The sequence below is a fragment of the Mesoplodon densirostris genome, chromosome 12 (genome assembly GCF_025265405.1).
Source record: "Mesoplodon densirostris isolate mMesDen1 chromosome 12, mMesDen1 primary haplotype, whole genome shotgun sequence".
NCBI lineage: Eukaryota > Metazoa > Chordata > Mammalia > Artiodactyla > Ziphiidae > Mesoplodon > Mesoplodon densirostris.
Genome location: NC_082672.1, coordinates 11,290,487 through 11,318,057, shown reverse-complemented (window position 1 = coordinate 11,318,057; position 27,571 = coordinate 11,290,487).

The following is a 27,571-nucleotide window of genomic DNA, read 5'->3' as shown; positions in this document are numbered from 1 at the left end:
TTAATCAAAAACATAACCTTATGGGCTGCATACTGAAATCTGTGTCAACACCTTTACAAGGGTAAAAAAAGAGAGAATGAAATATAAAAGGAAAGCCTGAGCTTTTTGCATTTCCATTCTGAATGTCAGTCAGCAAAAGGATAGTTTTTAATCTTAATAGACGGTGACACCAGATTTATTTAGTCTGGAGGAATAGCCAGCCCTTAATACACGAAGTAATACAGTCCAAACCATAGTGCAGGTGCTTCGGCTGTCTGAGGCAACGGATTTTTGGAAACAGCAAGAGGGCTTTAGATTAAACATCGGAAAATATTCCTATTTGTAAGACATCGTAGCCACTGAAAAGGGGTGGAGCTAAAACTTTGCTGAAAAGCCAATCTGCAAATTAAGCCGGTGATTCCTGTTAAGTGTTTGGTTGGGGAGGTTTAGCAGCTTCGTCTCCAAAGCCCTGATTGAAACCACAACGTTCATCAAGCCAGTGAGATTTCATGCTTTTTCATCTGAAACCCACACCAACAGATGCATCTCTTCATGCAATTCAGGCTCTTAGAGTCTTCGCTAAAGAACCACGCCAAGCCGTGGAACTCCATCTCAAAGCCCTGATCCCACCCAGAGGAGCTCAAGTTCCATTTAAAGGTTCAATAAAAAGATGAGAGGTGGGGAAATGCCTGCTGGAACGGCACATTAGCTGCTGCATTTAAACCCTCACCGCAGCATCCGAGCGTGATTGAGGTTCAGAGGGAAAGCTACGTGGTATGAAATGTAGCAATTACTGGTCTATTAATATAGGATGGTAGTGCTGTCGAGTGCTCTCTCTAAAAGGGAGATGGGGGAAATTCTTACTGCAAAGGTAAGTTGCCTTTTTTTTTTTTTTTCAACTAGGAAAGAACAAAATTAAGAAATTTTCTGGGGCACGATCTCAAAATGTCGCAGATGCAAAAACTTTGTGGGACCCAAAGCAAAAGCTGGCAAAGCAGGTGTGCTGTCAGTGTCCCTCGCCTGCCGTTTCAAGCTTGGAAATCACAGGCTTTTTCAAATCCCAGGATTAGTGAGGGACAGAGAAAGAAAATGTGGGGGAGGAAAAGAAGAAATAAAATTTTACCGAAGATTTCCGGCTTAACGACCTTCAGACACCAGGGCTGGAGAAAGGAGAGGTGGCTGCCATCCCCGCGGCCCTGCACTCTAGGAGGGCAGCTGCAGGTGGAGCGCCAGGGAAGGCGGCCAGGAGGTGGTCCTCTGCGCGCCAGGTGAGCGGCTCCACGGATGACGCCGCGCCGCCATCCCCGCCCCACCTGCGCTGTCCCAGTTTTCTCTGCGCAGCCCGGGCGCCTGCCGCTGGTGGGCAATACCTCCTCCAGCGCGGCAGCTGCTTAAGCTTTAGGCCTTTTTAAAATGACCTCGGGTGTGAGCCGCGGCGAGCCCCGTGGAGTACCACTGGCCCGGAGAGATCACGGGGAGCCGGGATGTCCAGGCGCGTCCGCCCCGCGCCCACTCCACCTCCGACAGGGGGGCGGGGAAGAGGGCCCCTCCAAGGAGCTTTCCCCTTTAAAAGAGGGGGGCTGACTCAAAGGTGTCCAGGGAGAGGGGCCAGCTTAAAAGGGGGTCCAGACATTCACCTGGGGCTAAGCAAAGACAAGACCTGCTAGAGAAACAGTTAATTCCTCAGATGCCCAAATCACAGCAGAGCTGGAGGAGGCTGAACAGCCTGAGAAAGAGAGGAAAGGGAACAGGATGTTGATCGGGAAGCATTTCTACAGACGCTGGGTTTGGGGTCTGGGTACTAACCAGGGAAGGTACTTCTGCAAAATTGGAACACACACGCACTGTATCTGTAGGCAACTCGACAAAGGGCAGAATCTAGGAAATTGAATAGAGATTTGTCCCCTGTCTCTCAGCCTACTGACCCACTTTCCTTGGGCTACATCTCCCCCAGATCCCTGCCCCTCGCTGCATCTTCCCGTTAGCCAATAGGGAGGAAAGACAAGGCCCCCAGATCATAATGTAGGTAGAATAAACAACATGGGCCTGTTTGACATTTTTTAGAGGGGCAAAAGTCCCTCTTTTCCCAGAAAATCCTCTCTAAGCCACCCCTTAGGTTTGTGCCACCCCAGGCACAAACACTGCAGGATATCTCCTCCAGCTCCTGTCAAGGGCATGAAATTCTACATTTAGTCATTTGTGTGAAGCACTAAAAACATCTGTACCTTAAAAAAAGGTAAGTGTGCTATTCTGGAAACAGCACCCTTTGATCCATTCTTAGGAGACAAAGTATTTTCTCAGAGTTTCCAGCCAGTTACCAGACGGAGGCAAAAGAAAGTAAGTTGAGTGAATATTGAGAGAAAGTCCTGGGGCCAGAGACACTGCCCAGCTGGAGTCCACAGGAGGAAGAAGCACCATTCACGCGCACACACGGGCACACACACACACACACACACTCTCTCTCTCTCTCTTTTGGACACACAAGTTCTCTATGATTTTGTCTAAAATCGGCCTTAGTCACTTTCCAGAAGCCCAGTGTGGCTGCTGCTGATTTTGTTACCTCCACTGGAGTGACGATAAAGATCCCAAGTCACGTGATTGTTGAGTAACACGGCTGTCTCCACCTTGCAAGTGTCCAGGGACACGGTGCGGTGCAGCCGTGCAGGCTGAGCTTTGGCGTCAAGCATATTTGGTTTGAATCCTAATTCTCCCACCTTCTGCCACAACTGCCTGAATTCAAGTTCCGGCTCTTCTTCTGAGCAGCTATATGACCTCAGACAAACCATCTGCCATCCCTGAGGCTCTGTTTCCTCATCGATAATCTGAGTACAGTCACATCAAACAATTCACGCAAAGCCTTCAGCACAGTGCCAGGCACTTGGTACAGTATGTGCTCAACCAAAATGGACTATGTTTACTTTGATTATTATTGATTGTGAGATTTTAGCCAAGTGATTTTCCTTCTTTGAGCTTCAGATTCCTTATCTGTAAGTTGCAAATAATCATATCTACTTATACAGGAGTGCTGTGAGGTTTGAAAGAAATATATGTAAAGTGTTAAGCCAGAAAATTCACAAGCGTCAGTCCTAACCATCCGTTCCCAGAAAAGGTAAACCTTTCACTCCACTCACCCCGGCTTAGGCCTAGATGGAGATAATATTCATCTTGCCGGATTACTTCTCTTTTGTCAAATCGGTTTTAAGTCACAATAATAAAGATCAGGTGGTCTGGTCTAAAACTACATGGAACATAACCCAAATCCAGGCATGCCAGATATTTAGTTGTTGCTTCCTTTCCCCCTTTTTTTAAGTGCTGATATGAGGTAGCGTCTTAGAGAATTGACTCATCTGCCCGTATGTGTTCATTACAGCTGTTGCTAGGAAGTTATTATGTAAATGGCTCTGGTCCTCACTCGCCGTTACACTTTCTTCTTGTTATTGTGAGCTGGAATTAAGGGCTAGCCCTGTGCTGAGTTTCATTAGAGTCTTTCTATACTCTTCACTATTTTTCTCTCCCCATTTATCAGTAACTTTAGAAGTTAATCCTTTTATATTTTAAGGGCTTGAAAGAAGATGTAAAAATTCATGAGTATCTTGGGGGGAGGAGCTGGATTTCAAAGCGGATTCAGCTTCTCCCTCTTCACTGTGGCAATAGTTAGTGCCCGCCTTTTTTAACTTTCAAAATTCAAATTAAACCATCATCATGCTCCTATAAGCTTCACTACCTCTAATAATCAAAGAACAAGTTTTAGCTTGACACATGGAGGAGGCAGTGCTGAGCCACATTCATTACCATCCCTTCCACTGGATTAAGTAATCATGTGTAATAAAGATGAAAATCTTCCAAGATAAAAGGAAAATGTAAACACTAGTACTAAAAGTCAAAAAAAAATTAAGTAAACACCCCGAAGTCAATTTGGAAAACATAGGACTAGGTGGTGGTTATATTTTTTGCCACATTCAAAACGTAACTGTTACATGTTCCAAAGTGCAGTCAATATAAGTTTTTACCCTCTGAAGGTGTACCAAACATGTATGAAGATTTCAAAACCAACCCAGCAGGCTTTCCAACAGATGGAAACTGAAGTTGCACATTTCATTTCAGATACCTGTTTCTAAACCATTGATTTTTGTAGAAATGTCACACTGTACTGAAGAGAAGTCTCTCTTTCTCAATAAACATACAGCAAACTTCCTAGAAAATGCCAACATTTTCAGTTAAGAGAGAAAGCTGCAGAAAAGCCCATGAAATTCAACTCAGTCTCCCATCTCTTGCACACAATATCCAGCGACTTCAGTCACATGCCAGCTTTCACCCCTGCACTTCAGGAGGAGTTTCAAGCCTAAAACAGGCAGTGAATTGGCCTCACTCTGCTGAAAATTTGTGGGAAGAACAGTGGGAATCAACTACTTATTCTTTGGTTTCAATACACTGAGGAAAAAAGGGTTAGACTTACTGCTTGAGGTAATAAGGCCAAAGCTGTAAGGGGTAAAAAGACTGCAGGTTTACACCTGTAGTTTTATTTTTCCTGATGCTGTAACCTTCAGGCCAGATCTTCAAAGACAAGAACCAGCCCTCTAAGATAAGAACACAAGCTCAAATTCAGTGTCCCCACCAAAACTATCAACATTTAACCTAAGTTTTGCCATTTAAAAAAGAGGAAAAGAAGAAGGAGGAGGAAGAAAAGGAGGGGGAAAACTGTCAAAGTAGAAGGATCGTCACAAGTCCCCAGTAAGCAGTGAGGTCAAATCCCAAAGAACACTGAGTTTCCCATGGGGAAATATAGGAGACAGAATAATCAAATGACATATGTGGATCTTGTTTAATTTCTGATTTCAACAAACAGTAAAAAGATGTTTGAAAGAATCCAGAAATTTTAGATTTGATGATACCAAGAAAATATGAAAAGTTTTGTTAGGTGTGACTGTGCATTGTGGTTACATAAGAAAATGGCCATATTTTCAAGAGATGCACACTCACAAGGTTGTGGAGAAAAGGGAACCCTCCTACACTGTTGGTGGGAATGTAAATTGGTGCAGCCACCATGGAAAACAGTAGGAAGTTCCTTAAAAAATTAAAACTAAGAGTTACCATATACTCCTGCAATCCGAATCCTGGACATATATCCAGAAAAGATGAAAACTCTAAATCGAAAAGATACACACACCACAATGTTCATAGCAGCACTATTTACAATAGCCAAGACACAGAAGCAACCTAAATGTCCTTCACAGATGAATGGATAAAGAAGATGTGATATATATATACAATGGCATATTACTCAGCCATAAAAAAGAGTGAAATAATGCCATTTGCAGTAACATGGATGTACCTAGAGATTATCATATTAAGTGAAATGTCAGACAGAGAAAGACAAGTATCATATGATATTTATATGTGGAATCTAAGAAAATGATACAAGTGAACTTATTTACAAATTCTGTATTTACGAAACAGAAATAGACTCACAGACATAGAAAACAAACTTATGGGGACTTCCCTGGAGGTCCAATGCTTAAGACTCCATGTTTCCACCGCAAGGGGTAGGGGTTCGATCCCTTGTTGGGGAACTAAGATCCCACATGCCATGTGGCGCAGCCAAAAAGTAAAAATAACAAAAGAAAGAAAACAAACTTATGGCTACCAAAGGGGAAATGGGGGGTTGGGATAAATTAGGAGTTTGGGATTAATAGATACACACTACTATATATAAAATAGATAAAAAACAAGGACCTGTTGTATAGCACAGGAAACTATATTCAATATCTTGTAATAACCTATAACGGAAAAGAATCTGAAAAAGATTCTTCTATATGTATAACTAAATCACTTTGCTGTACATCTGAAACTAACACAACATTATAAATCAATTATACTTCAATAAACTAAAAAAAAGAGAGATGCATACTCACACATACGGGTGAAATGAAATGATGATTGGGATTTACTTTAACATACTTAAGCAAAAAGGAAAGAAATGAATAGAGGAAACAAGAATGGGAAACTAGATAACTGTTGACTCTGAGTGAAGAATATATAAAGATTGATTGTTTATTACTGTTTTTACAATTAATACTTTTGTGTATGTTTCAGAATCTTCACAATGAAGTACTTAATGGATTTCTTCTTACTCAAAAAGGTTGAGAATCCTTAGATCAGGGTGTAGAAGAGTGATTCAGGTGATCTGGTGAAGGGAGAAAAAGACAGCTCCAGTGACTGGTGCTTCTATATCCCCAAGGTCTCAGACATGAGGGTAAAGATGGTCAGTGGTCTTTGGTCAAGAAGACCACCCTCTCAGGAAGCATAGAGCTGGTCACACACCAGCTTTCAGCCCTGCACTTCAGGAGGAGTTTCAAGCCTAAAACAAGCAGTGACTTGGCCTCACTCTGCTGAAAATTTGTGGGAAGAACAGTGGGAAACACTCTCTCAGGAAGCATGTTGACCGATTTTGACTTCTCCCTCCCTAAAGACTGAGCTCATGTTCTTATTAACCAAATGTCACTTCTAGTAAAAAAAAACAAAAAACAAAAAACCCTGAAAATCCATTTGGCACAAAGCTCAGTGCAGAGGTGAATAAGACAGGCAGTATTGGGTGGAAACAGGTAGTACTTAATAAGTGCACCGAAGTGCTAGAGGATGCCTTATTAGAAGGAATAGTGGCATGCAGAGTGGTACTGTCTACCTAAAGTGTCAGGAAGGGTTTCATAAAGGCGGTGACTTTTCAGCACCTCCCTGTCCATGTGGCTGCACCTGTCCACAATGCCTGGCATATTGTAGGCTATCAACAAGTACTTACTGAATGTCACTGAACACTCTCGCCACTCCCTCCTCAAAGACTGTCAGCGACTCCACTCTGGATACACAATGAAATTCAAATACTTCAGCCAGTCATTCAGGGCCCATCATGATCGGGCCCATCATGATCGTCCCCATCCTTCTCTTCAGCCCGTTCAAACTTATCTCCTCCAAACCCATCCCAGTGAGTCCATCTCTCCAAACCTCCCCCAGCCTTGATCACTCAACATGTCTAGGTTGCACCTGTGCCCAGATCAGCACCTCCAAAAGTGAGAGGAAAAGAGATGGATGCAGGTGCTTGAGGTAGGGGCAGGAGGGCACTGTCGGCAGCTGCAGGGGGTGTCAGGAGGGGGATCAATGGCATCTGCTACAGGCCCTGATCAAAAGTAGGCAAATCTGTCAGTAGCCAAGGAAATTGGTTTCCATTATTGGTCTCTGTACCCAAAGAAGATCTTCTGTAATCAGCTCTGCAGAGGAGGGCTGCCTTACTTGGAGAAAGTTTTTCTGCAGCATCTCTTAATCAGGAGTTTCCAAGTAATCACATATAGAGTTTGATTTATGTCCTCCAGGCCCCCAATATTGTTTTGGTCTGCCTTCTTCCAGAAACAAATGTTAATACACAGATTTGAGTACAAGTAGGTGATTTGAGAGGTGACCATGGACTTATAGGTGAAGGGGGTACCTGAGACAGGCAAGGTAAGACGCCACTAACAGTGTGTTGTGAAGCAAGTTAAAACTGCAGGCCACCGGACCCATTCCTGTGGGCAACTCGGAGACAGTCCATAGAACCCATGCTGAGAACCCTCCCCAGAGGAAAGTGACTGGGATACTTATCCACCAACTTCAGTCAATAGTTGACTGAGGACTTGGAGGAGGGGAGGGTCATATTAATTCCCCAGCATACCTGCCCTGATCCCCATGCATGGCCTAGCAGCTCTGGCAGCGAGAGAAAATCTTCAGACAACTGGTCGTAGGTGTGGGAGCTGGGAGCTGGAAGCTGGGCCAGTTTGCCTGGAGATTGTAAGTGCTGTAGGGATATGAGCTGCTTTCTGATGAACATAGCCTGGTTTATACATACACACATGTATATTAATCTGTGAAGTCATGTTTATTAAAATTCCAAAGATGGAAAAAAGCATCCATCTTTGCATATGGCCTTTCTATAGCAGGAGTCAACAAACAAAAGACTACAAGCCAAATCTGGCCTGTTTTAGTAAATAAAGTTTTATTGGAACATAGCCATGCCCCTTCAGTTACTATTGCCGCTTGTGTGCTACAGTATCAGAGTAGTTACCATGGAAACCATATGGCCTGCAAAGCCAAAAATATTTACTATCTGGCCCTTTACGTAGAACACCCTTGTTCCCCTGTTGGGCTTTTTTTCCTGAACCATCATGCAAGACTAAGTTCAAATCAATCTCCTTTAACTCTCTCATTAGCCCTCCTACCCTTAGAAGAAATGGTTTCCTAACTTGTGTGTCCATCATGCCACATCCATTCCTCAGTATGTCTCTTACTATACTGCTTTGTATATATTCACTTTCATATCTAGCTCAACACCACCACAAGAACTGAGCTTTATTCACATTTAGATGCCTCATGTCCAGACATTCAACAAATTTGTATTTTAAAAAAATGAATTCATTTGGGGAAGTTAATCTCAATGGTCATTGATCCAGCCCTGGTTCGGTTCCAGAAAGTGCAGACAACTTTCTCAGGATCACATATGTGGCCAGCATCCGACTCAGGTAGGTCCCCTTGTTCCTGGTCCAGGACTCTGTTATATATGGACATAATCAGGCCACATTACTGCCCCCACAATGCATGTGCCACGTTTAACACATAGCAGTTTTAGAAGAGCAACTCAAGGTGACGACTTAAACCTGCACATCCTCTGACTGACCAGGACCTCCACACCTGGTGACTCCCTTCTCTGTAGGTGCTTCACAGCAGCCGTGGCCAAGATCTACATCTCTGAAAATCCTTCTCCACCTACGAACCCACTACTCCAAGATCAAACCTCAAAAGTCTCTCACAGGGGCTTCCCTGGTGGCTCAGTGGTTGAGAATCTGCCTGCCAATGCAGGGGATATGGGTTCGAGCCCTGGTCTGGGAGGATCCCACATGCCGCGGAGCAACTAGGCCCGTGAGCCACAGCTACTGAGCGTGCGCGCGTCTGGAGCCTTTGCTCCGCAACGGGAGGCCGCGACAGTGAGAGGCTCGCGCACCGCGATGAAGAGTGGCCCCCGCTCGCCGCAATTAGAGAAAGCCCTCGCACAGAAATGAAGACCCAACACAGCAAAAAAAAAAAAAAAAAGTCTCTCACAGTTAGGTCTCCGTGACCTGTTATCTTTCAAAACCACCTTACGTGTCCGTAATAAATCTTTCACCTTCTGAAGACGTAAGTCAAAGCTTTGGACATCACTAGCAAAACCCAGCTTTTCATTATTTCTGCCCATTATAACCACAAGTGTTCAGATGGCACCTTTCAGGCTGCTGAGGCAGTAACCAATAACAGAACATCTTTATTGCCTGATAACAAGAAGCAACTTACCTTCATCAAAATAAATCTCGGCAGATTTCAACACCCTTGCAAAGAGCTAGAGAGGATAAAAAAGAAAAACCTTAGCGGAATGATAGTTTATTTATACCTTTTATTTATGTCCTGCTTTTTAAAAATAGGCACCTCACACCCTAAATACAGGCGAAATCTGCTTTCAAACAGCTAAGGAAATTTGTTACCTGCTTAGTAATTTTCTTTTATGTAATTCAGAAAAAGTTAAGCCAAACTACAAACTAAAACCTCTGCCACAAACTCCCTATTAGCCCTAGGACATCTGAGGCCCATTTAAAGAACCAAATGATAAGGATTTTTAAAAAAATATCCATGTCCTAATAAATTTTAAGAGGTTATTTTCCCCTCTTCAGGAAAGGTAGGGCTTAATTTTTAGGACTTCCAAAAATAGGTGCTTCTCCACTCTTCATGTCAGAATCCTACCTTGAAAAAGGATGGCAACAATCTATGTAAAATATATGTGCATTCTATAGATATTTTAAAGATACTTTTACACCTGTTTCATATCTTTAAAATAATCCTGTATTGTAGAACAGAAGGGGAAAAAAGTTGGGAAACTGATCTAGCTCAATTTACAGGTAAAGAAACGAAGTCCATAACAGGTATTATCAGCCCCACTTTTCAAATAAGGATGACACAGTCCTGAAAACGTTAAGTGACTTCCCAAATTCACAATGAGCACAGAAAAATGACCGAAGTCCAGGACTTCTACCTTCCTATATACGTCCTTTCTTTGGCATTAGGCTGACAACGGCATTGAACAAATTCTCTTAATTATATTCTCTATGCATTTCATAAATGTTAATTAAATGAAAACAGTGACAACAGACTATTAAGCTATTATATGTTAAGCATCGTAAGGTTATCACAAGAGGTACAAAATGAAATGACTGACTGGCATTTATAAGGGAAGTACTCTGGTTTTCAACAGCTTTTCCCCAAACCTTATTAAATATCTTGGTCTGGACTTTGCAGGGACAGTGTACAAGAGAACAATTTGAATAGGCCTGCATGAAGTTTGAGAGGTAGTTAATATTATAAAGTTCAGACTCCTCCCCAGTATGATTTCTTAGAGGATATTTTCCCTACCCCTCACTGAGGACAAAGTCTGCCATCATTTAAGGACGCACCAATGACACCGATAAACCTTGAAACCAAAAGTTTCCAGAAAAAAAGTATACAGATACACTTAAGATACACTTAAAATCATTCAGTCATGAACCACTATATGGACAATGGCTAAGCCAATATTTCAAGACAAAGGTATGGAGAAATGTATCTGCCACAGGAGAAAAATGACAATATCCCAGTGGGAATTTTTTTCCATCTTTGGAAAAAGATTTTTATCTGTGGGATTGAAAACAAGAAAAGCTCTCCAAAGCGTTAATAAGGAGAGGCAGAACCCCCTGTTCCTCACTTAGCTACAAATAGTAGCCCCCAAGAAAATGATCCATTCAAATAATAATCTCTTAAAATGATATTTGACTATTATATGCCCAACGTGGTTTGTGTTGAATTTAATTTCCATCCAAATTTAAAATACAAGAGACATCCAAAGCCATTATTTCATTTGCAGTTGAATGAAGTAAGTCATTTGGAAGTAGTTTAATTTTTTTAAGTCATAGCATAACTAAGGGAGTTTTCATCATTTCTACTTTGGAAATACACAAGAGCAGCCTGGAATGCTTAAATGTAAAACGCAATATAGCGTTATAGAAAGGAGCAAAATTAAGTCGTCAGATGTATTGGCTCCATTAAAGTAAAATGAAAACTACTGTGATTAGAGCAGTTTGAGAAAAATGGATGTAAGATACTTTCTGTTTAAATTATAGCAACAGCTACAATCAAAAGAGCACTTTGCTACTTGCTGGATAGCAGGAAGGTTGTTTTTGCATGTTGTTTCGTGGTTTTTTGTTTTGTTTTTTTATTGTAAACTGGGTAGCCTCGGAGCAGGCCAGTCATGGAGCCCTGCTCCAGCCCGTATCCAGTCTTCCTGAATGGCTCTCCTGAGAAGCAGGGGCTCTGCAGAGCTCCTTGAAAAGGCCACAGGAGAGGAGAGACCCAGGAAATCTAATCATGCCTGTATGGCCAAAAAGAACCAGATGTAGGAATGAAAACGTCCATCAAGTTCATGGAAAGGCGGCCTCAGCTGCGCTCTGTTATCAGTCACAAATGGCCATGCTGGCTTCTTCAGGTGGAGAAAGTTTAACCCACTGATACTGAGAAAGGCAAATGTGTGGTTTCTTTTTTTAATTCTTATTTGTTTTAAAAATAAAAATACTTTTTTTTGCAAAACATCAATATAAACCAATCAAGACTAAAATATGCAGACTGAAAAACTAAATCCATCCTGCACCCCTCATAAGCATTGGTTGTTTCTCTCAGAGTTTTCTAGAATTTTCACACATACAGGAGAAGAATACGCCAGTCATAGTCTTCTGCACACACCTTCCCACTCATTCCCTTGATCTTTTCTTGACCAATAGCCTCCAGAACTTTTGAGGAAGGGTGCAGACTCTGAGCAAATATGTGAGTAGCAATAATAATTTTTTATTACATTATAGTTTATGATCTTATTTCTATTAGATCATTATAACTTTCAGTATAAATTATTCTCTAGCATTTCTTCTGAACTAGAAAAAAACCTTGTTTGAATTCTTGTGCAAACCCACCTTTATCCCACTCTCTAAAGAGCCCAGCAGTACATGGAAAACTGAAGATGGACTTTTACTTGGTACTATAGATAAGTCTGCACAGTGTTTCCCAAGTTTGTCTGATAATATAAATTACCTGAGCAATGATTTAAAACATAGACAGTCAGGGTCTCTCCTCTGGAGACTTTTACTTCTTACATCATAGATGGGGCCATTTGATCCATTTTTTACCAAGAACTTCAGGTGATTCCTATAATTGGGTGGTTTGGTAAACTCTGTTTTATGCAATAGGACAAATTCAGGATTCACTACTCCTGAAGGAAAAAGGGAAGGTTGTGGACAGAAATAACTCGAATGAGAAGATATACATCATAAATAAATAGACAAAAGCTAATAAGTATCCTGCCTCACTCTCTTTTCATTTCTGTGCAGATGAGGGGACAAGGGTGACCATAACTCTACCTTTTTTAGATTTCTTATGAGTTCCCTGTCTATCATTTTGTATACCTACCTCTCTCCATGTAGTTACAAGCAAAACAACTTTTACACACACCAAACTGGGGGGTCTGAATAATTAAGAGTAGGAGACAGTGTGTCCTCTTATGCAGGACCTAGAATGAGGAGGTCCCTAAGTTTGGAGGCCAGCAGAGAAGAGGCCCCAAAAGTGACTCTGAGGATGTGTTCACTGACAGAAGTTCTAGAGAGTTGTTGCAAAATGGAGTGCAGCGGAGCAGGAAAAAAATGATGGAAGCTGTTTCTTTTTGCTGTTTATTATGATGTGACTGCGATCTGAAGTCCCAGGAATCTCCCAGCTCTCCTCACTATACTGGAGCCTCTCGGGAGGCAAGATGAGAGCACACTGCTGGACCACACTTGTGAGCTAATGGTGGCAAAAGGCGTTTCTGACGGACTTGACCATCTCCATCCTGGAAGACTCCAAGCATCTGTTTCCTACATTCACATGGACACTTGCTGGATGTTACACCTGAACTTCTTATAAATGAAGATCCCTCTTTCCCTTGTTATTTATGTAGGGGACTCCACACAGCCTCCTTCAAGCCTGAGGGTCTAGGATATAATTCACTCTATGATAGAAAGGAATATCTTTTCATTTAGCAGTTGTCACTGCAAGGAAATATTTCAAACACATTTGTAGTGAATGATCACGCTATATGGCACAGTCAAATTGATATGTGACGTTCCCAGAATAGTGAGCAATTAATACTGAATGTACTACAAATCACGGGGCCCCAGGCTGAAGAGGGAATGATGCTTCCATACACCAAGAAATGAATTCGTGTGCCAGACTGTAAGAGAAACGTACCGATGGATCTGGGTGGTGGTTGCATCACTTACAACGTATGCTGAACAAATAATACTGCTGCCCAGGACAGGACAGCCATGCACAGGAGAGGTGTGACCCAGAGGATGACCACCTTTCCCCCTGTGTAAGGTGATGTTTGGAGAACACAGACTGGCCTTTGGCATCCCGCAAGCTGCCCCATTACCCAGTTGTAATAGGGCTCCACTTGAAAGAAAGGATTTTGCGCTTTTATTGAAATCCTGTTGGATGGTTCATTTAACACTTACCTGTCTCATGGTTTTTAAATTTTTAAACAGGCCATCTTTTAAATGGAGTTTGCTGTTTATTTAGAAACTCTGCATCCTCCAGTGTCTACTCTATCTACACCACTGCCCAGGACAAAGGGAATTACAAACACAGCAAAAGGAAAGCAGGATTATTTTATATTAAATAACAACTGCTTAAATTGAAAATTTGGAAGCTAATCATTACTGGCTTATGACCTTATTAATACTTCACATAATAGTGATTTAATAAATATCCTGAAGGAAAAAACACTTACTTTTCAAGGTCTTAACCTACTTTCATAAAGTAACTACCTTTAAATAATCTTGTTAGATATATGCGGTTAACTGTAATGAATAATCCAAAAGCTATCTCCTCTCAATGATAAGACATAATAATTAATAAATTCCAACACTGAAAACTAAAATGTATTAGTCTAAAAGGCACAAATATATCATAAAGGATTTACAACTACACTACTCATATAAATCATTTTAAAAAATAATGGTTTTTCTATATATGAAATAGATTTATTTATAGAATATCAAATATGTTAAAATTGAGAAAACAGTTATAATAAATATTGATATGATACTTAATCATATCGCTTTTTCCTGTTTTCCATCCTTAAGAAAAATTACCATCATTTTAACATGTCTGTTTAATCATTTTACCTTAACTAGAATATAATGAATTCAACATTATGCAATACATTTTTTAAAACTTTACATAATTTTATTGAAAAGAATATTACATTTTATGTACATGCCATTTAAATGTTAATATAGTTAAGCTATCTATAGTCTTTACAATTACAAAGTAATACATGCTCATTGAAAAAATATTAGTAAAAACAGAAAAGAGAAAAGAAAACGAGAATCTCCCATAATCATCACACAAGGGTCACCAGTAGTAATATTTTGGGATCCAGGTGACCCAATTTGGATAGGAATAAAATACATCTTTATATCCTCACTCAAATTTTGCATTTCCTTTAATTATCAAAGTAGACAATAAACCACAGTAGTAGCAACAGGTAGGTTATCTTAATAGAAAAGGAAACTTAAAAAAAAAACACTTGGGGCTTCCCTGGTGGCGCAGTGGTTGAGAGTCCGCCTGCCGATGCAGGGGACACGGGTTTGTGCCCCAGTCCGGGAAGATCCCACATGCCGCGGAGCGGCTAGGCCCGTGAGCCACGGCCACTGAGCCTGCGCGTCCGGAGCCTGTGCTCCACAACGGGAGAGGCCACAACAGTGAGAGGCCCGCATACCGCAAAAAAAAAAAAAACAAAAAAAAACACTTGTATTTCTAAAACTGAGAAATACAATATCTGAAATGAAAATTTCACTGAATATCCTTAACAGCAGATTAAACACTGAAGAAGAAAAGATCAATGAACTCGAACCCAGGTCAAATAGAAACTACAAACCATAGTAGTATGAGCAATGCTTGTGACCTTACCATCAACAAGGATCACATTACAGTTACTGAAGATATCTTAGGATATCATTTATACTCATCAATACTTTGAAATTATATTATTAGACCTGTCACTAAATGACATGTGATAATAGTGTCTGTTTATATATTCATGACATACAATATGGCTGGCCTACTATTTGTCAAATCTGTACCTGGTAGTGCTTTAGCCACCAAGGAGTGAAGTAGCACATTCTCATAACTGAAATTACACTCAAATAGCTTGGACAAAAGACTCTCAGTTTGGGCCATGATGGAATAATAGGTATCAGACTTATCTACCACTGTAAACAATAACTAAACTTCACAAAATGTATGAAGCAATTATTTTCAACCACTGGCAACACAAATCACAAGGCTGTGATCCATGAGAAAAGGGAAACACATGAGATAAGTTCCATATCCACCCTCAGTTTTCTACATGCAAGAACCTTCCAAAGTGCAGCACACAGAAGTGAAGCCAAAATAGAGATTAGTGGTTTCACTGGGAAAAGGAAACAAATATCAGTGTTTGGGGCTGCCAAGGCAGCTGGAATTTACAAGTCAGGAGAAGCTGGCCAGTGAAGGATCCCCAGAAATCTGCATGGGGCCCCCATGAGTCTTTGGATAAAAACTATGCTGTGCATGTTCAAGGAAAGGTACCAAGAAGCCCAGCATGAAGGAGCCACTGGGAGGTCTGACTAATATTCTGAAAGTTTCATCATGCTAGGAAATGGAGCACTGACCAAGCAAAGTGGAGATCCCATGATGAATACCTGGGGTTTTCACTTAAGACCTAAGAAATTTCACACTTTAAGAGTAGTTCCACTCTGGATTAAACTGAGCCCCTTAATTAACTACTTGACACAATAAAAATTAATATCCTTTAAACATAAAGAACATAATCCAAACTACCAACAGCTTACATCTACAATGTCCAGTAGACATTTTTTAATACTAGACATATGAAAAAGCAAGAAAATGTGACTTATAATCCAGAGTGAAAAAATCAATATAAACAGTCTTCAGAGATGATATAGCTATTTGAATTAGCAGACAAAAATTTTGAAATAGTTTTTTCTAAATATGTTCAGAGATTTAAAAGAAAATATGAAGAAATAATTGAACAGATGGGGACTCTAAACTGAAAAATGGTATCTATTTGAAACAACTACATGAAATTTCTAGAATTGAAAAATAAAATATGTGATAAAATATTCTTTGAATGGACTTAGAAGCAGATTGGAAAATGCGGAAAATATTTAGGAACTTGAAGACAGATCAATAGAAACCAAGAAAACTGAAGCATAGATTGAAAATAGACTAAATAAAATGAACAGAGCCTCAGTGACCTGTGAGAAAATATCAAGTAGTCTAACATATGTGTAATTGTTATCTAAGAATGTGATGAGAGACAAAATTGTGACCAAAACATTTTAAGAAATAATGGCAAAATTTTTTTCCAAATTTTTCCAAATTCCAAATGCACAGAACCAAAAAATTCAATGAAACCATACACACACCAAAAAATCCACACATACATACCTCATATCCAAAATTGCTGAAAATCAAAAATAAGTGAAAATCCCAAACGCAAAGAAAAAAGACACATTACATACAAAGAACAACAAAAAGAATGAGTGTAGTGTTCTCATCAGACACCTAAATTAGAAGACAATAAAATGATACCTTTAAAGGGGCAAAGGAGAAAAACCTCTTAAACTAGAATTCTACATGCAGCATAAATATTGTTTTAAAATGAAAGTGAAATAAAGACATTTTTGGATAAAACCTGAAATATTTGGTTAACAGGAGACCTTCACATTAGGATTAAAGGAATTTCTTCAGGCTATAGGAAAACTGTATAAAACAGAAACTCAGATTTACCCGAAAGAATGAAGAATGCCAGAAATTGTAAGTATGTGGATAAATATAAAAGACTCTTCTTATTTCTTAATTCCTTTAATGGAAAACTGACTAAAGAAAAAATTAATAGGAATCCATCTGGGGATTCATAACATACATAGAAATAAAATGCACGACAACAATAGTACAAAGGATGGGAGCGTATAAAAGAACTATATAGTTGTAAGGTTCTTATATAATGTATCATCACATATAAAGTGGTTAAATATTAATTCAGGTTAAACCAGGATAAATTAAGGATGCATACTGTAATCTCTACAGCAAATACTAATAAATAAAACAAATACTAATAAATAAATACTACTACTAATAAAACTCCTGCCAATAAGGAGTTCCCAGATAATATTCCCCTATTGTGGTAGGTAAAATAATGACCTCACACACACACACATACCAAAGATGTCCAGGCCCTAATCCCCAGAACCTGTGAATATGTTATGTCACATGGAAAAGGGAACTCTGCAGATGTGATTAAATTAAACATCTTGTGATAGGGAGATTATCATGTTTTGTCTAGGTAAACCCAATGTAATCACAAAGGTCCTAATAAGTAAAAAGTGTCAGAAAAGCAGATGTGATCATGGAATCAGAGGTCAGAGTGGTGTAATTGCTGGTTTTGAAGATGGAAAGAGGCAATGAGCCAAAGAATATGGGCAGCCACAAAAAGATGAAAAAGCAAAGAAATGGATTCTCCCCTCAACTCTGAAAAAGAAATACAGCCATCCTGCTGACAACTTGATTTTTGCCCTGTGAGACCCATTTTAGACTTCTGACCTCTAGCACTATAAAACAGTAAATTTGTATTGTTTTAAGTTACTAAGTTTATGGTAATTTGTTATAGATGCAATAGGAAACTGATTACAGTGATATAGCTAAAAAACTAATAGAAGAGATAAAATGGTAAATAAAAATATTAGATTAACTTTAAAAAAGCAAGAAAGACAGCAGAAAAGAAACAAAGAATAAAGGGAAAAACAAATATCTTTCAAAAGACTGAAATTATACAAAGTATGTTCTTTGACTATAATGCAATTAATTTGAAATCAATTTTAAAAATCTAGAAATTCTCCAGATATTCGGAAATAGTTCATCATACTACTAAACAACCTATTACTTGAAGAAGAAATCACAAGGGAAATTAGAAAATATTTTAAATTGAATAATAACATATAGCTAATATATCAAAATGAGTAAGATGTAACTAAAGCAGTGCTTAGAGGAAAAATTATAGCTTAAAATGTTTATATGATAAATGAAGAAAAGCTTAAAATTAATTATCTAGATTTTCACCTTAAGAAGCTAGAAAGTAATGAGTAATTTAAACCTGAAGTAGAAGGAGAGAATCATAAAGATCAGGGCAGAAATAAATAAAATGAAAAACAGACAAATAATAAAAAAATTAACACAGTCAAAAGTTTTTTCCCTTAAAAATATTAGTAGAGTTGAATAACCCTTAGCAAGACTGAACAACAAAAACAAGAGCAAGAAAAAAAAAACCCACACAAATTGCCAAACTGGTTTCTAATATAGTTAAACATAGATTTACCCTGTGACCCAGAAATTCCATTCCTAGATATCTACCCAAGTGAAAGTAAAATGTATTTCCACAAAAATACATACAAGAATGATAATAGCAGCTTTATTCATAATAGTCAAGACCTGGAAATAACCTAAAATTCTATCAAAAGAGAATGGATAAATCATTTGTTTAAAATGAAATACTACTTGGGAACAAAAATGAATGAACTAATATACACAATTAAATAGATATTGATCAAAAACAATAAAATAAGCAAAAGAAGGCAGATACAAGAAAGCACATACTACATGACTATATTTGTATAAAGTTTTGAAATGAGCAAAAAGTAAGCTATAGTGATAGAAATCAGAAAATGTTTGAGGGGGTAGGAAATAGGATTATGCATTAGTCAAAACTCATTGAACTCTACCTTAAGATCTGTGCTTTTCATTGAATGTAAATTATACTGAAGTGTTTAAAAATCTAAATAACATATTAAAAAATTAAAGATCTAGAAAAAAAAGGTTTGAAGAATTCTTATGTTCCTTGAGAGAGCCTACTGTCATCCAGTAAAAAAAAGCTATGGAAGCAATTTGTTCCACTAACATTGGTAGATCTTTGTAAATTTAGATTTTCACTACTTGAAACGATCACAAAGAAATCAAAATTGATTGGATGTTCAACATGAATGAGTGTTGCCTTGGTAAAGACCATCTCACAATTTAACGTTCTTATTCAAGCTAAGCTACCACAGCTTTCACACTGATTTGTCACTAAAAGGTAAAATTTAACTTTAGCATGGCTATATTTAAGTGTCTTATTATTCAGTGTGATAATTTAAAAATACGTATATAGTTACATCAAAATTTTGTCTTGCCTCTTCAGTAAGTGGTGCTGGGAAAGCTGGACAGCTACATGTAAAAGAATGAAGTTAGAACACTCCCTAACACCATACACAAAAATAAAGTCAAAATGGATTAAAGACCTAAGTGTTAAGGCCAGACACTATAAAACCCTTAGAGGAAAACATAGGCAGAACACTCTATGACATAAATCACAGCAAGATCCTTTTGGACCCACCTCCTAGAGAAATGGAAATAAAAACAAAAATAAACAAATGGGACCTAATGAAACTTAAAAGCTTTTGCACAGCAAAGGAAACCATAAACAAGACAAAAAGACAACCCTCAGAATGGGAGAAATTATTTGCAAATGAAGCAACTGACAAAGGATTAACCTCCAAAATTTACAAGCAGCTCAATATCAAAAAAATAAACAACCCAATCCAAAAATGGGCAGAAGACCTGAATAGACATTTCTCCAAAGAAGATATGCAGATTTCCAAAAAAACACATGAAAGGATGCTCAACATCATTAATCATTAGAGAAATGCAAATCAAAACTACAATGAGGTATCACCTCACATTGGTCAGAATGGCCATCATCAAAAAATCTACAAACAATAAATGCTGGAGAGGGTGTGGCGAAAAGGGAACCCTCTTGCACTGTTGGTGGGAATGTAAATTGATACAGCCACTGTGGAGAACAGTATGGAGGTTCCTTAAAAAACTACAAATAGAACTACCATATGACATAGCAATCCCACTACTGAGCATATACCCTGAGAAAACCATAATTCAAAAAGAGTCATGTACCACAATGTTCATTGCAGCTCTATTTACAATAGCCAGGACATGGAAGCAACCTAAGTGTCCACTGACAGATGAATGGATAAAGAAGATGTGGCACATATATACAATGGAACATTACTCAGCCATAAAAAGAAAAGAAATTGAGTTATTTGTAGTGAGGTGGATGGACCTAGAGACTGTGATACAGAGTTAAGTAAGTCAGAAAGAGAAAAATAAATACCGTATGCTAACACATATATATGGAATCTAAAAAAAAAAATGGTTCTGAAGAACCTAGGGGCAGGACAGGAATAAAGACACAGATGTAGAGAATGGACTTGAGGACATGGGGAGGGGGAAGGGTAAGCTGGGATGAAGTGAGAGAGTGGCATGGACATATATACACTACCAAATGTAAAATAGATAGCTAGTGGGAACAGTCGCATAGCACAGGGAGATCAGCTCAGTGCTTTGTGACCACTTAGAGGGGTGGGACAGGGAGGGTGGGAGAGAGACACAAGAGGGAAGAGATATGGGGATATATGTGTATATATAGCTGATTCACTTTGTTATAAAGCAGAAACTAACACACGATTGTAAAGCAATTATGCTCCAATAAAGATGTTAAAAAATTTTTGTCTTGGGCTTCCCTGGTGGCTCAGTGGTTGAGAGTCCGCCTGCCGATGCAGGGGACACGGGTTCGTGCCCCGGTCTGGGAAGATCCCACATGCCGTGGAGCGGCTAGGCCTGTGAGCCATGGCCGCTGAGCCTGAGTGTCTGGAGCCTGTGCTCCACAACAGGAGAGGCCACAACAGTGAGAGGCCCGCGTACCACAAAAAAAAAAAAAAATTTGTCTTTTAAAATCTTAATAAGTACATTTAAATATAATTAGTTTCATTTGTTATCCGATTTTTATGCATTTAAAAACATTAATTTTAGAAGGAATTCATAGACCTCATGAGACTTAATGGAACAAAATAGGTTAAGAACTCATGGAAATTTTAAAAAAACTCATGAAAATAATTTTAAACTTTACTTGAAATACACATACAAAAATGGAATCATTTTATACTATTTTATAACTTGATTTTTTATTTTTCTTAATAATATAAGTCCATGTCATTAGTCTTTTACAAGACAATTAATTTTATTTAATTGTATCATTTTCCATTCACCAGATATCCCATAATTTTACCAGTTCCTTGTGTTTGAAAACTGGAATGCATCCAATCCTATAATTATTTTAAAGAATAGATTTTTCAATTAATTCCAGCATAATGTCTTTGTATCTTTGTGTGGTTGAGTCCAACCTTTTCATGATTGGTAAGAAATTTGATCCTCACCAAATAGAGGAATTACAAATCCCATGTGGTTAAGGAGAAAGGATTCCTGGGTTCCTATGACACTTCAGTTAGACATCTTCAAAGTACCAGTTACAGTCCACCAAATACTATATTTTATTCAATATTTTTACAATATGAGTGCCTATTATGTACCAGGCAAATGAAGAGTAGGAGGGATTGCAATTTTTAATAGGTTGAACAGTGAAAAATCTCACTAAAGAAGATAAAAGAGAAAACCATGCAAGGATATCTGAGAAAGAGTCTTCCAAGCCTGAAGAATAGCAAATGCAAAGGTCCTGAGGTAGGAGCATGCCTGACATGTTCAAGGTAGAGCAGGAAGACCAATATGGTTGGAATGGAATGGGCAAAGGGAGAGAGGCAAGAGATTATGTCAGAGAAATAATGGCAGCCAGCCTGCAAAGGGCTTTATTGGCCACTGAAAGGACTCTGGCTTTTATACTAAGTTCAGTCAGAAATCATCAGAGGGCTTAGAGCAGAGAAGGAACTTGATCTTCTTATAAATCAACAGAATTACTCTGGTGCTATACAGAGTAAAGGCTATAAGGGGATGAGGGGAAAAGCAAATATACTAGTTAAGAAGTTATGGCAAACCAAAGTGATGTACAGATTCATTGCTATCCCTATCAAACTTTTAATGGCACTTTTCACAGAAATAGAAAAAAAATCCTAAAATTCATATGGAACCACAAAAGACCAAGAATAGTTAAAGCAATCTTGAGCAGGAGAGCAAAACTGGAGACATCACACATCCTGATTTCAAACTATATTACAAAGCTATAGTAACCAAAGCAGTATGGTATTGGTGTAAAGACAGACACCTAGATCAATGGAACATAATAGAGAGCCTATAAATAAACCCACATATGTATGGTCAACTAATTTTCAGCAAAGGCACCAAGAATATGCAATGGGGAAAGGATAATCTCTCCAGTAAATGGTATTGAGAAAACTGGATATCCACAGGCAAAATAATGAAATTGGACCTTATCTTACACCATACACAAAAATAAACTCAAAATGGATTAAAGGCTTAAATGTAAGACCTGAAACCATAAAACTCCTAGAAGAAAACATAGGAGAAAAGCTACTTGACACCAGCCCTGGCAATCGTTTTTGGATCTGACAACAAAAGCACAGGCAACAAAAGCAAAAATAAACAAGTGGGTGGGACCATAACTTAAAAAAAGTTCTGCAGAGCCAAGGAAATAATCAACAAAGTGAAGAGGCAACCTGCAGAATGGGAGAAAATATGTGCAAACCATATCTGATAAGGGGTTATTATCCAAAATATATAAGAAACTCTTACAATTCAATAGAAAAAAAATAACCCAATTAAAAATGGACAAGGGAACTGAATAGACATTTTTCCAAAGAAGATATACAAATGGCCAACAGGTACATGAAAAGATGCTCAACATCACTAATCATCAGGGAAATGCAAATCAAAACCACAGTGACGTATAACCTCACACCTGTTAGAATGACTATTATCAAAAAGATAAGAGATGCAAGTGTTGGCGAGGATGTGGAGAAAAGGGAACACTTGCACACTGCTAGTGGGAATGTAAATTGGTACAGCCATTGTGGAAAACAGTATGCAAGTTCCTCAAAAAATTAAAAATAGAACAATCCTACTTCTGGATGTATATCCAAAGGAAATGAAATAATTGTCTCAAAGAGATATCTGCACCCCCATGTACATTGCAGCAATTTTCACAATAGCCAAGATACAGAAACAACCTAACCATTCATCACAATGACTGGATAAAGAAATGTCATATATATATATATATATATATATATATATATATATATATATATATATATATAGAGAGAGAGAGAGAGAGAGAGAGAGAGAGAGAGAGAGAGAGAGAGAGAGTATAACAAATAGTGTATATATATAGTATAACATATAGTTCGTATATATACATATATATAATGAAATATTATTCAGCCATAAAAATAAGAAAATTCTGCCATGGATGACTCTGGAGGGCATTATGGTAAGTGAAATAAGCCAGACAGAGAAAGACAAATACTGTATGATATCACTTGTATGAGGAATCTAAAAAAAAAGAAAAGTTGAACTCACAGAAACAGAAGAATGGTGGTTGCCAGGAGCTAGAGGTGGGGGAAATGGCAAGATGCTGGTCAAGGGGTACAAACCTTCAGTTATAAGAAGAATAAGTTCTGAGCATCTAATGTACAGCATGGTGACTACAGTTAATAATCCTGTATTGTACATTTGAAAGTTGCTACGAGATTTCACTAAAAAAAAAGGTAAGTATGTGAGGTGACAGATATGTTAATTAACTTAATTGTGGTAGTTATTTCACTATGTATATCAAATTATCACATTGTACACTTTAAATATATTACAATTTTATTTGTTAATTGTATACTAATAAGCCTAGGTGGGAGGCGGGGAGAAGCTATAGCAGTAATCCAGGTTACAAACATCTGCTTCTCCTCCAGACTGTAAGCTGTATCAGGGCAAGGATTATATTTACTCATCTTAATATTCTCCAGTGGATATGAATCAAAATGAGCAGAATACCTTAGGAGGATCTAGGGGCAACTATCACTCATTAGGGACAAGCACGAGCCTACAATATGATGGAAAAAAACACACACTGAAGTATGACAGACCCTGGGTTCAACCTGGAGTAATCTGTACTGCTTCTCATCAAGTTACTTAACCTTCTGAGAATCAATTGCCTCATTGTGAAACTGGATGACGCGCCTAATTCCCAGAGCTGTTGTAGAATTAATAAAATAGTGTCAGTACAGTGCTTGGTAATAGTATCCAGCATGTGGGACTGTCTAATAAACCTCTAGATAGCAGTTTCCTCATCTATAAAATAGAAAGTTTGGGGGCTTCCCTGGTGGCACAGTGGTTGAGAGTCCACCTGCCGATGCAGGGGACACGGGTTCGTGCCCCGGTCCAGGAGGATCCCACATGCCACAGAGCAGCTGGGCCCGTGAGCCATGGCCGCTGGGCCTGCGCATCTGGAGCCTGTGCTCCGCAACGGAAGAGGCCACAACTGTGAGCGGCCCGTGTACCACCAAAAAAAAAAAAAAAAAAGAAAGAAAGTTTTGAGAAGATGGGATCTGAGATCCCCTTTAGTTTTAAGTCCTTGAATCTATGAGCATTCAGTTGGTCAACAAACATAACTGACTTTTGTGCTAAAGACTGAAGATACAAGGGGATAAAAGATGCTTTCTTACTCTCAAGGAAATTGTGGTCCAATGGAAAGCGGGAAATAGTAAATCCTGGAATAAAGGTAGACAAAAGGTGGCAGGTATTGATATATAGAGACAATGAGAGATGTGCTATTCCACCCTAGTGTCAATAGCCCCATTTTATGGATGAGCTAGAAACATGACACAGCTAGTGGAAGGGCAAGATTGAGGTCTAGTCCTTCTAACTTCTGGCTCTAATGAGTCCTGAGATCTGATCCAACTCAATGCTCATACATCCCCTTGACCTTCACTGCAATATACCACACTTGGTTGCACCTGCAGAGATAACCCAAGATTGTAGAAGCCAATTATGGACCACAAAGATCTGCACAGTCCTGTATGGATAGATGTGCCAAACAGCACTATCTGTCAAAATGCATTCACATAAAAGGAGTAGAGAAAAGGTCATTATGGGAAAGATTAATGTTGATTTTCTTGGATTTACTTGGGTTGAAAATCAGAAACTTAACTCTTCATTAACACAGGTGATTAAGCTGATTACACAATTATAACTAGCAATTGGTCAGATGACTTGATCAGACTAATTTATTATCATTATTCAGACGTGTATTTCTTGAAGATGTTCTTCCTTTCATTAAAGAAAAAGGAGAGTTCGTGTTTATAAGTCCACAGTTCCTCATCAGAAATTCTGTGTCAAATGGTTTTAGAACTCAGAAATTTCTGGATTTCAGAAAGGTAATTTGGTACATATACCTTTCAGTATGTAACCCTCCCAGCAGAGTCTAGGAAGGCATCCTGTAATCAAACAGCAAGACATATCAATTGTCACATTAAGCAGGATAAATACAGATTACAAAGAGCCTTATGTCCGCTCCGGCTAGGTTTTACTGCCAAATGAGACAGCTCAGATTTTGCCACTTGAAACAAAAAAGCTTTGGATTTCCAGAGCTTTTGGAATTTTAGAATTGTGGATAAGTGATTACAGATTGTATTAATTTATGTAGAGAGCAACTGGCTGATTCTCGTCTAAAACCTCTATTGATCTATCTAGGTTATGCATGTTGATCAATAGCCAGAGTTATATCAGAACTCTTTTTCACTGAATGTTGTGGGCACTCACAGAAAAGAAAGGAAGGGTATCCGTTGCACTACTTCTTGCTTTCATGCCCATAGCAGACAAAACTAATCGGCCATTATCTTTTCTGAGTCTGGAGCAGGATATAGCAAACCATGGCCCATGGGCCAAATCTTACTGCCACCCATTTTTGTAAATAAAGTTTTATTGGAACATAGTCATGCCCTTGGGTTTACTTATTATCGTTATGCTACAACAGCAAAGTTGAATAGTTGCAACAGGAACCACATGGTCCAAAAAGCCTGAAATATTTACTATGGTCATTTACAAAAAATCTTTGCTGACTCCTGGTCTAGAGGTAGCTTCATAATCCTTACCTCAGTGCTCTTGTCAGTTACTGCCAGTAGATCAGAGCTGACAGTCAAGAAAAAACCTATTTCCATCCCTGACACAGTAGGTCAAAATGATTCATAGTAGTAGCCATTAGTATATAATGTACAATTTCCCTGCTAAAAAGGAATGCAATGATTCCACTGTTTTAAGATTCACTGATAAGAAGATTTATTGATAATAATAATAATTACACTGTGTACTTCTATGACATAATATACACAAATACCTCAGGTCTCCATAGCCATAATTAGAATTCTTTCCATTTAAAAAAGAGAAATATAAGACAACAAAGGTTAGAAGTTTTTATCAGAACTAACGGGCACAAGATCTGTTTCATTTTGTATTTAAAAATAAGAAAAATGATGATGCTGATTTTTCTCCCACAGCTTATCTTAGTGTGGTGCCTTAATACCCCAAGGTGGGTGTGCAAGCTGAGCATTAGAGGAAATATTCCCAACATTAGATTCACCTCATAGTGAGGCATGAAATTATCTTGACAAAACAGAGCTCAACATCAGTGGTTAATAGCTGGCCTATTCAAGTTCGTGTCAACATGAAAGAGCTTTTTATCTTGTCTCTGTTTTTATTCAATGTTAACACCACAGTGGGAAACTGTAGGGTTAATTACAACCTAATGAATGAATGGATGTTCTTCACATAACCTAGAGCTATTTCCACACATAATTCACTCTCCAAGGCCACTCTACTGACGGGCCATCCACCAACCAACACAAATGCCAATACCTGGAGAAATACAATGCTTTCGCTCAATGACTATATACACAGCCTTCCCACTCAATGTGTGCAGAGTCCTGTCCTAGGTACTGTGGAGAATTTCTGGAAGCATAACCCTTGCTTCTTGGCCCTCATAATCTTACAATTTAATTGAGGAAGGAAGGCACACACTCATAAAAATTAAACAATCATACAGAGCTAAATAATTCCAGGCAATTTGTGATCATTTGCCAAACTTCAGGCCAACTTTCCAAACACTTCAGCATAAATCACATCATAGCAAGAGTTCAAAACTGTCTGGAAAATTCTTCTCATCTAATATCACTAATGCATGTTTCAAACAGTGAGATTTTGATTTATTTTGGCAACTATTCCCAATGTCAGGATGTGGCAAGCACGTATGAAAAGATGAACAGACAGGAACTTGACAACCTAATTTTATAATATGGATTTTGGAAATATTTATTGGAGAACTTTTTATCCTATTTACTATCCATTCTCACAGAGAATCTTGGAGTCCCCAGATATTACAGGCTGCACTTTAAATGCGGAAAATACCACACCTTCATTTACAGAGGTAGAAATGAAGAACCGGAGCATTTAGGTGACTTCCCCATCATCACATTGACAGTGGCAAACTAACCTGGATTACTGGTCTTCTAACTCCAAGCTGGGC